The sequence below is a fragment of the Muntiacus reevesi genome, chromosome 2 (genome assembly GCF_963930625.1).
Source record: "Muntiacus reevesi chromosome 2, mMunRee1.1, whole genome shotgun sequence".
NCBI lineage: Eukaryota > Metazoa > Chordata > Mammalia > Artiodactyla > Cervidae > Muntiacus > Muntiacus reevesi.
In genome coordinates this window covers 79,544,631-79,557,905 of record NC_089250.1, presented here as the reverse complement: position 1 = coordinate 79,557,905, position 13,275 = coordinate 79,544,631, and positions in this window count along the sequence as shown.

The following is a 13,275-nucleotide window of genomic DNA, read 5'->3' as shown; positions in this document are numbered from 1 at the left end:
CCCATGTTTAAATGTGAAGGTTTTTAACCAGAATCAAGAATTCTGTGTCCTGGTTGCTGTAATGCCAAAAATCTTATACCACTCTGAAGAGGTTATGTACTCACATTGGGACCGGGAATTGCTAAGACAAAAGAGAGAGCCAATCAGTGCGATTACCATGGCAGCCTTGTTCAGTCTTGGGCTGGCAGGAGCAGGGACAGGAATAGCTTCACTGTCTCTGCAAGGCCAAGGGTTTTCCTCCCTACGAGCCGCCATAGATGAAGATATAGCTTGCATAGAAAAATCAATCAGCCACTTAGAGAAGTCTCTGACTTCATTGTCTGAAGTGGTCTTGCAGAATAGGAGAGGATTAGACTTAATTTTTCTCCAACAGGGTGGGGTCTGCGCGGCTCTGGGAGAAGAATGTTGTTTCTATGCAGACCATACAGGAGTGGTAAGAGAATCTATGGCAAAAGTGAGAGAAGGGCTGGCGCAACGTAAGAGGGAACGAGAGGCCCAACAGGGATGGTTTGAGTCTTGGTTTCAACGCTCCCCCTGGCTGACCACCTTAGTTTCCACCCTCCTGGGGCCACTTATAGTGCTATTATTAACACTTACATTTGGCCCTTGTATTTTAAACCGGCTAATGTCATTTATTAAAGAACGTCTCAATACAATTCAGATTATGGTATTAAGGCAGCAATATCAGATGGTAGCCCAGGATGAAGAGAAAGATTCCTCTACAGGAACAAGAAGACAGGGGGGAATGTGAGGCTGCCAGGGTTAATTCCATGACAGGCAGCCTGGACCTAAGTTTTAGCTTTCCCCGAAATGGTAAGATTCCCCACCCCCATCAGGTAACCTGAAGCCAGCCAATCAATATGCGCCCAGTAAGAGACAAAGGGAAAGCTGAAAAGCCCGCGAAAGCCCAGGTTTGAGAAAGCCCACGAAAGCCCAGGTTTGAAAAAGCCCACGAAAGTCTGTACCAATAGAATTGCTTTGTAAACATGTAACCAATCCGCTTAAGCCAGCTACTAATTGATTATGCATGTCTTATAAATTTCTGTAACAGCTTGGGCTCAGGGCTTTTCTGACCCTGCACCACTGTGATGGCAGAGGCAGAAGGCCCTGGCTTGAGTCAGTAATAAACTTCCCTTTTTTTGCGAGTTGCATTGCCTTGGAAGCCTTCTCTCTTCCCGCTCGGGGATTCGGACATCGGGCATAACAAGGAGCAGCAGAGCTGAGAACGTCCTTGGTGTTCCGGTGGCCGAGACCCTGTTCTCCCACCGCAGGGCGCTTGGGTTTGATCTCCAGTTTGAACTAGACCCCACTGCTGCAGCTGAACTGAGAGACCCCCGCACCACAACAGAGAATGAAGATCCCACTGCTGCAGCCAAGAGCCGGCGCAGCCAAATAAACACGTATTTTCAAAGAGAAGCAGCGGCGGAGGTGGACTCAGCCCCGGGCAGCCCGACTCTGAGACCTGAGCCCCTGCCTCCCCTGAGCCCCTCAGAAGCCGCGGCCACGGGAGCGGAGGCCTGTTGCCGTCCGCCGCATCCCTGCCGCGTACGAGCTCTTCCATCTTACGGCGGCGGGAGAGGAGCGGGTCGCGGGGCAGAGACGCTTCACCCGTGCTTTCCTCCGCCGGGTTCAGCTGGAGGCAGTTTTGCCCCCAGGGGACATTTGGCAGTGACTCTGAATGTGCCTCACAGATGAATCATTTTTATAGTTTTCAAAGTTTTCATAGCTATGACTTACACTTGGTCTTAACCGAATGGGTAGAAGAGTTGTTGCTGTGTTTTTGTAGAAGAGGATGTGGAGTCAACTCTGCCTTCCAGCTGTTCTGGAAACTAGTGATGCAGAAACAGCAACAACCAGCCAAGCTGGTTTAGACATGTTGCAACTAAAAAAAAGTGTGTCTCATGTTATGAAGATTAGTACACACACACACGAAACAAAAATACAACAACAACAAACCCTGCATCCTACTAGCCCGCCCTTGACTGTTACATTTGCTAAACGCAAGGTTCCACGATGTCTGCAAAGTAAAGAAATTGGTTTGATGTTTGTCTGCAGCCCCATGGACTACAGGGCACCAGGCTCCTCTGAGCGCCACTCTCTCCTGGAGTTTCCCCAAGTTCATGTCCATCGAGTTGGTGATGCCATCCAACCATGTCATCCTCTGCCACGCCCTTCTCCTGCCTTTCCCAGCATCAATCTTTTCCAATGAGTCAGCTCGTCACATTAGGTGGCCAAAGTATTGTGGCTTCAACATCAGGTCTTCCAGTGAATATCCAGGGTTGACTTCCCTCAGGATTGATGTAACATTTACCAAAGCTTCACTTATGGATAAAACTTTTTTCACCCTCAAGAACTTGGATTGCCATCACAAAGACGGCACTCAGGAGATCCTGGTCTAGCCCTGTCTGACCCCTTCCTGTTAACCCACCTTTCCTCCAGGCAGTGAGAGGACCAGAATAAGACACTGGGCTTTTGTGCCTTCAGAGCCATCTTTCTGCCTCCAGAGTTCTTCCTAACCTTCTCTCTCTTTTCTTCCATCTCCAAGTAAATCACAGGATCATCAGAAACCCCACTGAAGCCTCTCAAGGATGCCACTGTGATCTTTATCTTCAAAGCCAACCCGCCAGGCCTCTGGCTTGAAATCTGCATGACAGCTAAAGGAGTAAACTTGGGGGCTGGCTTCCTTTGATAACCAAATGTTTCTCTTTCTTTCTTTGTTCTGAAGGTACAACTTTAAAAGAAATTCAATGATGAGGAAAATAATTCTATAGCGTCTAGCTCTGTGCAGCCACTGTGACTGGCCTGGGGCATTTGCTTAAAATAAGAGCTGCAGGGCTTGTCTGCAACAGAGGCTGATTGTTAAATGATTGGACTGGAAGGTTTAAACGGGCAGCGGTCCTGGGTGGAAACCACCAGTGGAAGCAGGAAAGAGGCAGGAAGAGTCCACGGGACCCCCACGCGCAGGCCCGCTCAGCTTGCTTTCCCTTACGCAGCGTCTCCTGCGCGGGACCGGCGCAGACCTGGGGGCCCAGTGCGGTTAGAACGGGGCCTTGGTGTTCTGAGAATGGGGTGCTTCCTGCCATAGCAGCAAAGGCAGTCACAGTCAGCAGCGGCTGGCACCTCTGTGACAGGTGAGCCCTGAGGGTGTGGAAGCCCAGGGCGCCGGCTCCGGCAGCCGAGGGGCGCGCGGGCCGGAGGGCTTCAGCGAGGCCAGGCTCCCCGTCTTCCACACGCTGCTGCTGTTTCTAGTTGCCCGGCTGTGAATGACTCTTTAGGGACCCCAGGGATTGTAGCCCGCCAGGCTCCTCCGTCCATGGGACTCAGGCAAGACCACTGCAGTGATCTTCTCCTTCTCCTTCTCCTCGTCCGTCTCCTCCGGGGAGCTTCCTGACCCAGGGGTTGAGTCTGTGTCTCCTGCGTTGACAGGCAGATTCATTACCACTGAGCCACCGGCACGTGCGGACTTCCCTGTCCGTCTGGTCGCTCAGACGGTAAAGCGTCTGCCTGCAATGTGGGAGACCCGGGTTCCATCCCTGGATCGGGAAGATCTCCTGGAGAAGGAAATGGCGCCCCACTCCAGTACTCTTGCCTGGAGAATCCCATGGACGGAGGAGCCTGGTAGGCTGCAGTCCGTGGGGTTGCAAAGAGTCAGACACGACTGAGCGACTTCACTTTTCACCAGGGAAGCCCTTTCTGTACCTAGAAAAGCCCTAAAATCCTTGAGGCATTTGGTTTTCTGGAATTAACAATCTCTTGACATTTGGACAACCTGCCTTTGTTGCAAAACTTCCGTGTCACCCGGCTCCCGCCGCCGCCTCGGAGCAGCGCTCACAGGCTTGCTTGAGATGATGCCCACCCAGATTCAGCTCAGTTCAGTTCAGATGCTCAGTCGTGTCTGACTCTGCGACCCCATGGACTGCAGCACCCCAGGCCTCCTTGTCCATCACCAACTCCCGGAGCTTGCTCAGACTCAAGTCCATCGAGTCAGTGATGCCATCCAACCATCTCAGCCTCTGTCGCCCCCTTCTCCTCCTGCCTTCAGTCTTTCCCAGCATCAGGGTCTTTTCCAAAGAGTCTCTATACTTCATATGTGCTTTTTGCTCTTGTCAGAACAGGAAAAGATTGCACGAAGCCAACGCACTTGCTTTTATTCCACCTCCTGATACACGGACATGCTACAGCACAGTCAGCTGGGCCTCCCGATGAGTGAGGAGGGACTGAAAGAGCCACGGTTGCCCGCCGTTTCCTTTCCCTTCTCAGTCCCACGGGAAGGACCGTGCGTGGGGAAGGACCTGATGGGCCCCTCGGATGGCCGCATTTCCTGGACCCCCGCGGCCTCACTTCCGCAGGGGAGGCCAGTTTTGGGGCAGAGACGGAAAGCCTCCCGGGCAGCCAAGGGCCCTGCTTACCCCGCGGTGGGTGCGCCACCCTGGTGTTTTGCCTGCTTTAGGGACCCCAGAACCCTCATGCGCCCTGGGGCCCTGGGAGTTGTGTTCACAGGGCACGACTGTTACTGCCAGTTGCGTGCCTGACACATGGTGAGACCAGAGACATGGAGTTTTTGGCAGAGAAAGGCTGACTGCAGGGCCATGCAAGGAGATGGTGGCTCTGCCCTACGCAGCCCAAGCGTTTTTAAAAACCGGGGCAGAGGGGGGGTCACAGGACGTGGGATCAGCTTGTGCGCGGTTCTCCGACTGGCTGATGTGAGGGGACAGACGCTGTCACAGGGGTTCACACTATCAGTCCTTCGGCTCCAGGAGGCCTGGGGCTGTGTGCTCATGCTCATTAAATAGTTAACATCTTCCTTTAGGTGGTGGTGGTGGTGGGGTGGAGGAGGCAGTTTCCACATTTGCAAAACATCTCAGGAAACTTGCATCAAATGCTGTTATCTAGATACCTCAGCATCACGTGTCAGGATCTGAAAGAGCTCAGTTGGAATTCCGTCACCTCCACTGCCTTTGTGATGCTTCCTGAGGCCCACTTGACTTTGCATTCCAGGATGTCTGGCTCGAGGTGAGTGATCGCACCACCGTGGGGTCTGGGTCGTTGGCAGTTCTTCTGTGCATTCTTGCCGCCTCTTCTCAGCATGCTCTGCTTCTCTACAGTAAGATCACAGCATCCGGTCCCATCACTTCATAGTGAATAGACAGAGAAAGAATGGAAACAGTGGCAGACTTTATTTTGGGGGCTCCAAAATCACTGCAGATGGTGACTGAAGCCATGAAAGTAAAAGACACTTGCTCCTTGGAAGAAAAGCTGTGACCAGCCTAGACAGCATATTAAAAAGCAGAGACATTACTTTGCCAACAAAGGCCCATATAGTCAAAACCATGGTTTTTCCAGTAGTCATGTATGGATGTGAGAGTCCCTTGGACTGCAAGGAGATCGGTCATCCCTAAAGGAAATCAACCTTGAATATTCATTGAAGGACTGATGTTGAAGCTGAAGCTCCAATACTTTGGCCACCTGATGTGAAGAGCCGACTCATTGAAAAAGACCCTGATGCTGGGAAAGATTGGAGGTGGGAGGAGAAGGGGACGACAGAAGACAAAATGGTTGGATGGCATCACCGACTTGAGGGTCGTGAATTTGAGCAAGCTCCGGGAGTTGGTGATGGACAGGAAGACTGGCATGCTGCAGTCCATGGGGTCGCAGAGTTGGATACGACTGAACAAGAACAACAAAGTCCATCAGAGAGGAGCCAGAGCACAAGATACAGGGAAGGCCTATCCTGAAAGGCCCCCTCGGGTCCTGCTGGATTATGAATACTTCATGCAAACCCTGCGTGGAGGAACAGCCAGTGAACACACTGCAGGCGCCTCCTCCGCTCACACACACACTCCACTGTCCCATCGGACTTCACTTACAGACACAAGTCCAAAGACAAGCGTATGAAGGGTTTCACTGAGCCAGACCAACGCACCATTAAGCCACGCAGCAGCAGAGTTTTAAACTAAACACGCGGCCTCGTGAGCGTGGCGTCCTGTGTGACTACACAGGCTGTACGTGTGAGGCTCGGGGCCGGGAGCCTGCTCGGGAGGTTGCTGCGAGGCAGGGCAGGGAGAAGAGCGCTCACGTTTCTCAGTTCCAGCACCCCGAGTCGCTCAGCGAGTTTTCCGTAACACATTTAGGCCAAAAGAAAGGCTTAGCAGTTCCATTTGTTAAGCTGTTTGTTCCAAGCCATTTAAGCTGTCCTAACAAATTAGGAACCATTTTTAAAAATACCTCTAAATCAAAAGCAAAGAACACATTTTTAATTTTATTCTTAACCACAATACTTGCTAAGGGGACGTGGGTATCCGCTGGGCAGTGCAGCTCCTCAAATCTGGGAATGAGATGGGACGCCTACAGTCACCCTCATCTCCTGGCTCACACCGATTATTCACATAGTACATGCGTGCTAAGTCATATCACTGGTGTCTGACTCTTTGTGAGCCTGAGGACCGCAGCCCACCAGGCTCCTCTGTCCGGTGATTGTCGAGGCAAGAACACTGGGGGGGTTGCTGTGCCCTCCTCTAGGGGAGCTTCCTGACCCAGGGATCAAACCCAGGTCCCTTGCATCTCCTGCATTGGCAGGCGGGTTCTGCAGCACCAGCTCTGCCTGGGAAGCCATTCACACAGTACGTTTGCTTTTTATAGCCAAAAACCCAGTTTCACAAACATGCTGTCATGGAAATGAACTCAATGCGATCGAATGTTGAAAGGGAACAGCCTCTGGGTAGTAGTTCCCAAGGGTCCAAGAAAGGTTAAACGTCACTGCTTCCTGCAAAATCTTAACATGCTCCACAGCACCACGATGACGTCCCTGGGAACCAGAAGGGTAGCGGTAACGCAGGTGACTCGAGTCACCACCCACGCAGAGATGGCGTCAGGGCTGCACTTGGCCCACACGGGGGTCCCGGAAAGTCGGGGCTCCTGGCGGTGTCTGTACTGCTCGTCCAAGGGAGAACCTGTGTTGCCCAATCCTGTGATTTAATGATGTATTTGTTGCCCTGTCGCTTTCCATTTATTTTAGTGAACACCCGCAAAGTTGGAGGTTTGGTGCCGGGGGGCAAAACTTGGCCAATTAAATAGAGTTCCTGCCCTCTGGGAGCTTGAGACGCACCGAGAAGGCAGACAATCCAGTGAGCACAGGATACCGTCAGTATACACAGTAATTAGGGCTGTGCAGGACCCTTCCGAGTACTTTAAAAGCTCATAGCTGGCGGCTTCGTCTGGTCCGGGGGTCTCGGGAAGGAACTCAGAGCCTGGTGTTTTAATTAATGTCTGAAGGAAGCATTGGTTTTGCCAGAGTGGAGGAAGATAAGGTTTTCTGAGGCCAAAGGAAAGGCAGAAACAATGCCCCCTGCAGTGAGAGGGCGCAGGCCGGCTCAGGGGCGGGCTCCGCGTTCCCTCCACGGAGAATGCTGGCTTCACAGGTGATGCCAGTGCTGAGGGATGCCTGCAGGACCAGGGGCCGCTGGTTCCTGAAGGCAGGGCTCGTATGGAGCAGGACTCTGCAGACCTTCCTGGGGAGGGCTCAGGCCCCTCACACCACCCTCAACTCTGCGGGTGCACTGAAGCATAGGTAGGTACGGAGCGGGCGTGACGGAGTTCAGTTAAACTTGGCTGACGCTTTGGCCAGAGTTTAGGACCCTTGCTACCCAAGCCTCCACGCGGGCTTCATTCGGTGGGTCAAGGGAGGGTAGCTAGCTACTGAAAAACAATTCAGGCTCGGCCTTGGCCTCCTAGGGTTTTCCATGTAAAGAAAGGAGATAAACACAGCTTGTCAACACAACAGACCACGAAGAGGGGCAGTCACGGTCCAGGTCAAAACTCGGCAAAAACAGCAATCCTTACCCACCTCTGACATCCTAAAATCCACCCCAGCAACCTCTGCTTCTCAGCAGAGGAGGCGAACTCATCGTTACCAAAGGCCAAAGATAATAACACGGCACAACTATTACAATCCGAGGAAAGATCGGGGGCGGGGAGGCGGCGGCGGAGCTGGGTCCTTAACAACCCGGGGCTCGACCTCCTCCCCCAGCCGCCTTTCTCAGCCTGTCTCGTTCCCCGCAGCGCCCGGCTGGCTTTTTCCTATTAAGCAAGTGTGAGCAGTCCATGCCCTTCAGGCCTCTCCCAGAGATAAAGAAGGTCAAACTGAGGCTCCTCGTTAGTTGCTATGGCAACAAAGAAAGTCTAACAGAAACCCTGGAAGCGCCACTCAGGGCCGCCCGCCCGTCTCCCTACAGCTCCGCCTGCGCGAGGCCTGCAGCGGGAATCCCGGGGTGCCTGCCCGGCTCCCGGCCCCTCCTGCCGACCCCCGGGGGTGTCCCGTGCACGCACACTTGCTGAGAACTCCGGGCGCCCCGTCTCCCCTGATGGGAACTCGCCCCAAGTCTATCTCCTAAGGTTTCTTAAAATGGGAGGTGCGCCACCCGCACTGGAATCTCCCGGAGATACCGACTGAAAAGAGACCCATCGGCTCCGCTTCCGACCGACAAGATGAGCATCTCTTGCCAACAGCTGACAGTTGCAAGCTCCGACCGCAGAACGTGGGTGGAGCTGTCTCCTTCACAAGTGCAGGCGAATGACCGTCCCCTGGCCTTGCCTTGGCTGAGTCAAACCCCCGGGTGAGCCAAAACTGTGCTGTGAGATCGGCCACTATCGACTTCATTAGATGCGCAGGCTTACGTCCCATTTCACCAAAAGAACTTAAAATGTCAATAGGAATGAAAGTACTGAGTTCATGGGGGAATTGCAAAATGGACTTACTTTGGGGCTAAAAGGAAAAATTTTTATTAAAAGTTGGTACAGTACCAACTGTATCTTTCAGTACCTCTGAAAGGTCAAGATTGTCCACCGTCTCCCCTAAAAAACCATAAAATGCCCCTTTAAATAAAGGGATCTCCTTAGATTTTTCTGTTTCCTAAGCAATTGGCTTAAATAATTTGGCTTCTGGATCAGGCACTGTGAAGGCAGACACACTGCTTGTTTTATTCACACCGTATTTTCAACAAGTACCACTAAGCCTGGGATATCCAGAGAGGAGAGAATAAATACTTGATACATGAATAAATGAAGCACAGAAACCAAAGCTGTCTTACCTGGAAAGCATTTTAATAACTACTGCATCATTCTGCCTTTCAAGTTAGGTAAAAGGTCTTTTTGTGTGTGCTGCGAGCTTAGTCTGACTCTTTGCGACCCCATGAACTGTAACCTGCCAGGCCCCTCTGTCCATGGGGTTCTTCAGGCAAGAATACTAGAGTGAGAAGCCCTTTTCTCCTCCAGGGGATCTTTCTGACCCAGAGACAGAAGAATCTCCTGCATTGCAGGTAGATTCTTTATCATCTGAGCCACCAGGGAAGCCCCAAAGGTCTTTTTTCAGCCCTGGATAAAATAAGCGAGCAAAAGGGAAGACAAAATTTACCCCCAACTGCCTTCACAACACCTCTGCCAAAAAAGAAAAAGTCATTTTCTCATCATACAATTAAAATAGAAACAACTCTAAGTAAAACTATATAGTTTAATCTTTAAATTTCAGTTTATTTGCAATGTTGGTGGGAATGCTTAAGAATTCAGTTTGGATTATGTACAAATCCAGCACAGCTTTGAAATGTTACCCCTTCTCACACTCCGGTGTTCACCAAGGAGGTTAAGGATTAGAAAAAGAAATTTCAAAATAACTTCGAATCACTATTTCTCTTATTTAAGGCCAGAGATTAAAGTGTTTAAATCTCTCATGTTTTCTACCAAAACCCTGAAACTGATAAAAGTATTGAGGATCTAGCGTAGGGCTTGGCAAGTGCAGTGGGGGTGACTCCAGCCTGTCACTTGTTTCTGTAAATAAAGTTTTATTGGCACATGGCCATGCGTCTCCTTTGAGGATCACTGTCTATGCCTTTTTCTGCAATTCTGAAAGTCTAGAATATCTATATTCTGGCCCTTTAAAGAAAATGTTTCAGTTCAGTTCAGTTGCTCAGTCGTGTCCGACTCTTTGTGACCCTATGAACCGCAGCATGCCAGGCCCCCCTGTCCATCACCAACTCCCGGAGTTTACCAAACTCATGTCCATCGAGTCAGTGATGCCATCCAACCATCTCATCCTCTGTCCCCTTCTCCTCCTGCCCTCAATCTTTCCCAGCATCAGGGTCTTTTCCAATGAGTCAACTTTTCGCATCAGGTGGCCAAAGTATTAGAGTTTCAGCTTCAGCATCAGTCCTTCCAATGAACACTCAGGACTGATCTCCTTCAGGTCAAGATGGACTGGTTGGATCTCCTTGCAGTCCAAGGGACTCTCCAGTCTTCTCCAGCATCACAGTTCAAAAGCATCAATTCTTCGGCAATCAGCTTTTTTCACAGTCCAACTCTCACATCCATACATGACCACTGGAAAAATCATAGCCTTGACTAGATGGACCTTTGTTGGCAGAGTAAAGTCTCTGCTTTTTAATATGCTATCTAGGTTGGTCATAACTTTCCTTCCAAGGAGTAAGTGTCTTTTAATTTCATGGCTGCAATCACCATCTGCAGTGATTTTGAAGCCCCCCAAAATAAAGTCTGACATTATTTCCACTGTTTCCCCATCTATTTCCCATGAAGTGATGGGACCAGATGCCATGATCTTAGTTTTCTGAATGTTGAACTTTAAGCCAACTTTTCACTCTCCTATTTCACTTTCATCAAGAGGCTTTTTAGTTCCTCTTCACTTTCTGCCATAAGGGTGGTGTCGTCTGCGTATCTGAGGTTATCTCCTTATTGCCAAATTCAGACTTAAATTGAAGAAAGTACGGAAAACCACTAGACTATTCAGGTATGACCTAAATCAAATCCCTTATGGTTATACAGTGGAAGTGAGAAATAGATTTAAGGGACTAGCTCTGATAGACAGAGTGCCTGATGAACTGTGGAAGGAGGTTCACGACATTGTATAGGAGACAGGGATCAAGACCATCCCCATGGAAAGGAAATGCAAAAAAAGCAAAATGGTTGTCTGACGAGGCCTTACAAATAGCTGTGAAAAGAAAAGCGAAAAGTAAAGGAGAAAAGGAAAGATATGCCCACTTGAATGCAGAGTTCCAAAGAACAGCAAGGAGAAATGAGAAAGCCTTCCTCAGTGATCAATACAAAGAAATAGAGGAAAACAACAGAGTGGGAAAGACTAGAGATCTCTTTAAGAAAACTAGAGATACCAAGGGAACATTTCATGCACAGAAGGGCTCGATAAAGGACAGAAATGGTATGGACCTAACAGAAGCGGAAGATATTAAGAGGTGGCAAGAATACACAGGAGAACTGTACAAAAAGGATCTTCACAACCCAGTTAATCACGATGGTGTGATCACTCACCTAGAGCCAGACATCCTGGAATGTGAAGTCAAGTGGGCCTTAGGAAGCATCACTTTGAACAAAGCTAGTCGAGGTGATGGAATTCCAGCTGAGCTATTTCAAATCCTGAAAGATGATACTGTGAAAGTACTGCACTCAATATGCCAGCAAATTTGGAAAACTCAGCAGTGGCCACAGGGCTGGAAAAGGTCAGCTTTCATTCCAATCCCAAAGAAAGGCAATCCCAAAGAATGCTCAAACTACCACACAACTGCACTCATCTCACACGCTAGCAAAGTAATGCTCAAAATTCTCCAAGTCAGGTTTCAGCAGTACGTGAACTGTGAAATTCCAGATGTACAAGCTGGTTTTAGAAAAGGCAGAGGAACCAGAGATCAAATTGCCAACATCCACTGGATCATTGAAAAAGCAAGAGAGTTCCAGAAAAATATATATTTCTGCTTTATTGACTATGCCAAAGTCTTTGACTGTGTGGATCACAATAATCTCTGGAAAATTCTTTTTTTTTTAATTTTTTATTAGTTGGAGGCTAATTACTTCACAACATTGCAGCGGGTTTTGTCATACATTGACATGAATCAGGCATGGATTTACATGTGTTCCCCATCCCGATCCCCCCACCCACCTCCCTCTCCACCCATTCCTCTGGGTCTTCCCAGTGCACCAGGCCCGAGCACTTGTCTCATGCATCCAGCCTGGGTTGGTGATCTGTTTAATCTCTGGAAAATTCTTAAAGAGATGGGAATACCAGACCATCTGACCTGTTTCTTGAAAAACCTGTATGCAGGTCAGGAAGCAACAGTTAGAACTGGATATGGAACAAAAGACTGGTTCCAAATAGGAAAAGGAGTACGTCAAGGCTGTATATTGTCACCCTGCTTATTTAACTTCTGTGCATAGTAAGAAAATGTTTGCTGCCCTCTAAAGCAGCATGGGTAAGGGGTACACAATTGACACAGCTGTCTCATGAATCAGATTGCCTGGGTTCAAATGTGTCTGTCATTTAGTAGCTGTTGACATAATCAAACAGGAAGGCCATCAGAGTGGGGCAGTCCTTGGTGGCCTACTCAAGCAATAAAACATAAGCCAGAGTCAATGCACTAGAATTCAAGAAAATGAAACTTAGGAACAAGTCATCACAAACAGCCAACTAGTCTTTCCCAGATAAGGCAACCACTTCAGCCACAGTCAAATGATTCCCTTGCTTTGCCTTCAAGTATTCTCTATAAAAACCGCACCCCCACCCCCAGCTTCTGCCGTTGAGCTTTTCTAACTGTCTTTGGTTGGTGCTGTCTTATCCCTGGAGAAGGCAATGGTACCCCACTCCAGTACTCTTGCCTGGAGAATCCCATGGATGGAGGAGCCTGGTAGGCTACAGTCCATGGGGTCGCTAAGAGTTGGACACGACTGAGTGACTTCACTTTCACACACTGGAGAAGGAAATGGCAACCCCCTCCAGTGTTCTTGCCTGGAGAATCCGAGGGATGGGGGAGCCTGGTGGGCTGCCACCTAGAGGGTCGCACAGAGTCGGACATGACTGAAGCGACTTAGCAGCAGCAGCAGTCTGATCCCAAGAGATGGATACTCAAGTAAATTTTTTTTTAAAGCCATGCCATGAGGCTTCTGGGCTCTTAGTTCCCAGGCCAGGATTTGAACCCACCCCCATGCAGTGGGAGCCAGGAGTCTTAACTGCTGGACCACTGGGAAGTCCCCCAGATAAACTGTTTTAATCTGCCTCGGTTTAACTTTTAACAGAGTAAGAGATCTTAGGCATATTTTTAGATTATTTAAACTCCTTAAGGACCAGTCTCTTATCTGTTAAACAGGAACAATAATTATACTTACCTCATGGAGCTGTTGAGGATTGAATTAAGTTAGATAACACAAGTAAAGCTCTAAGAATAGCAGAGACAATAAATAGAAGCTGTTAGGAGAATCTAATAGAAC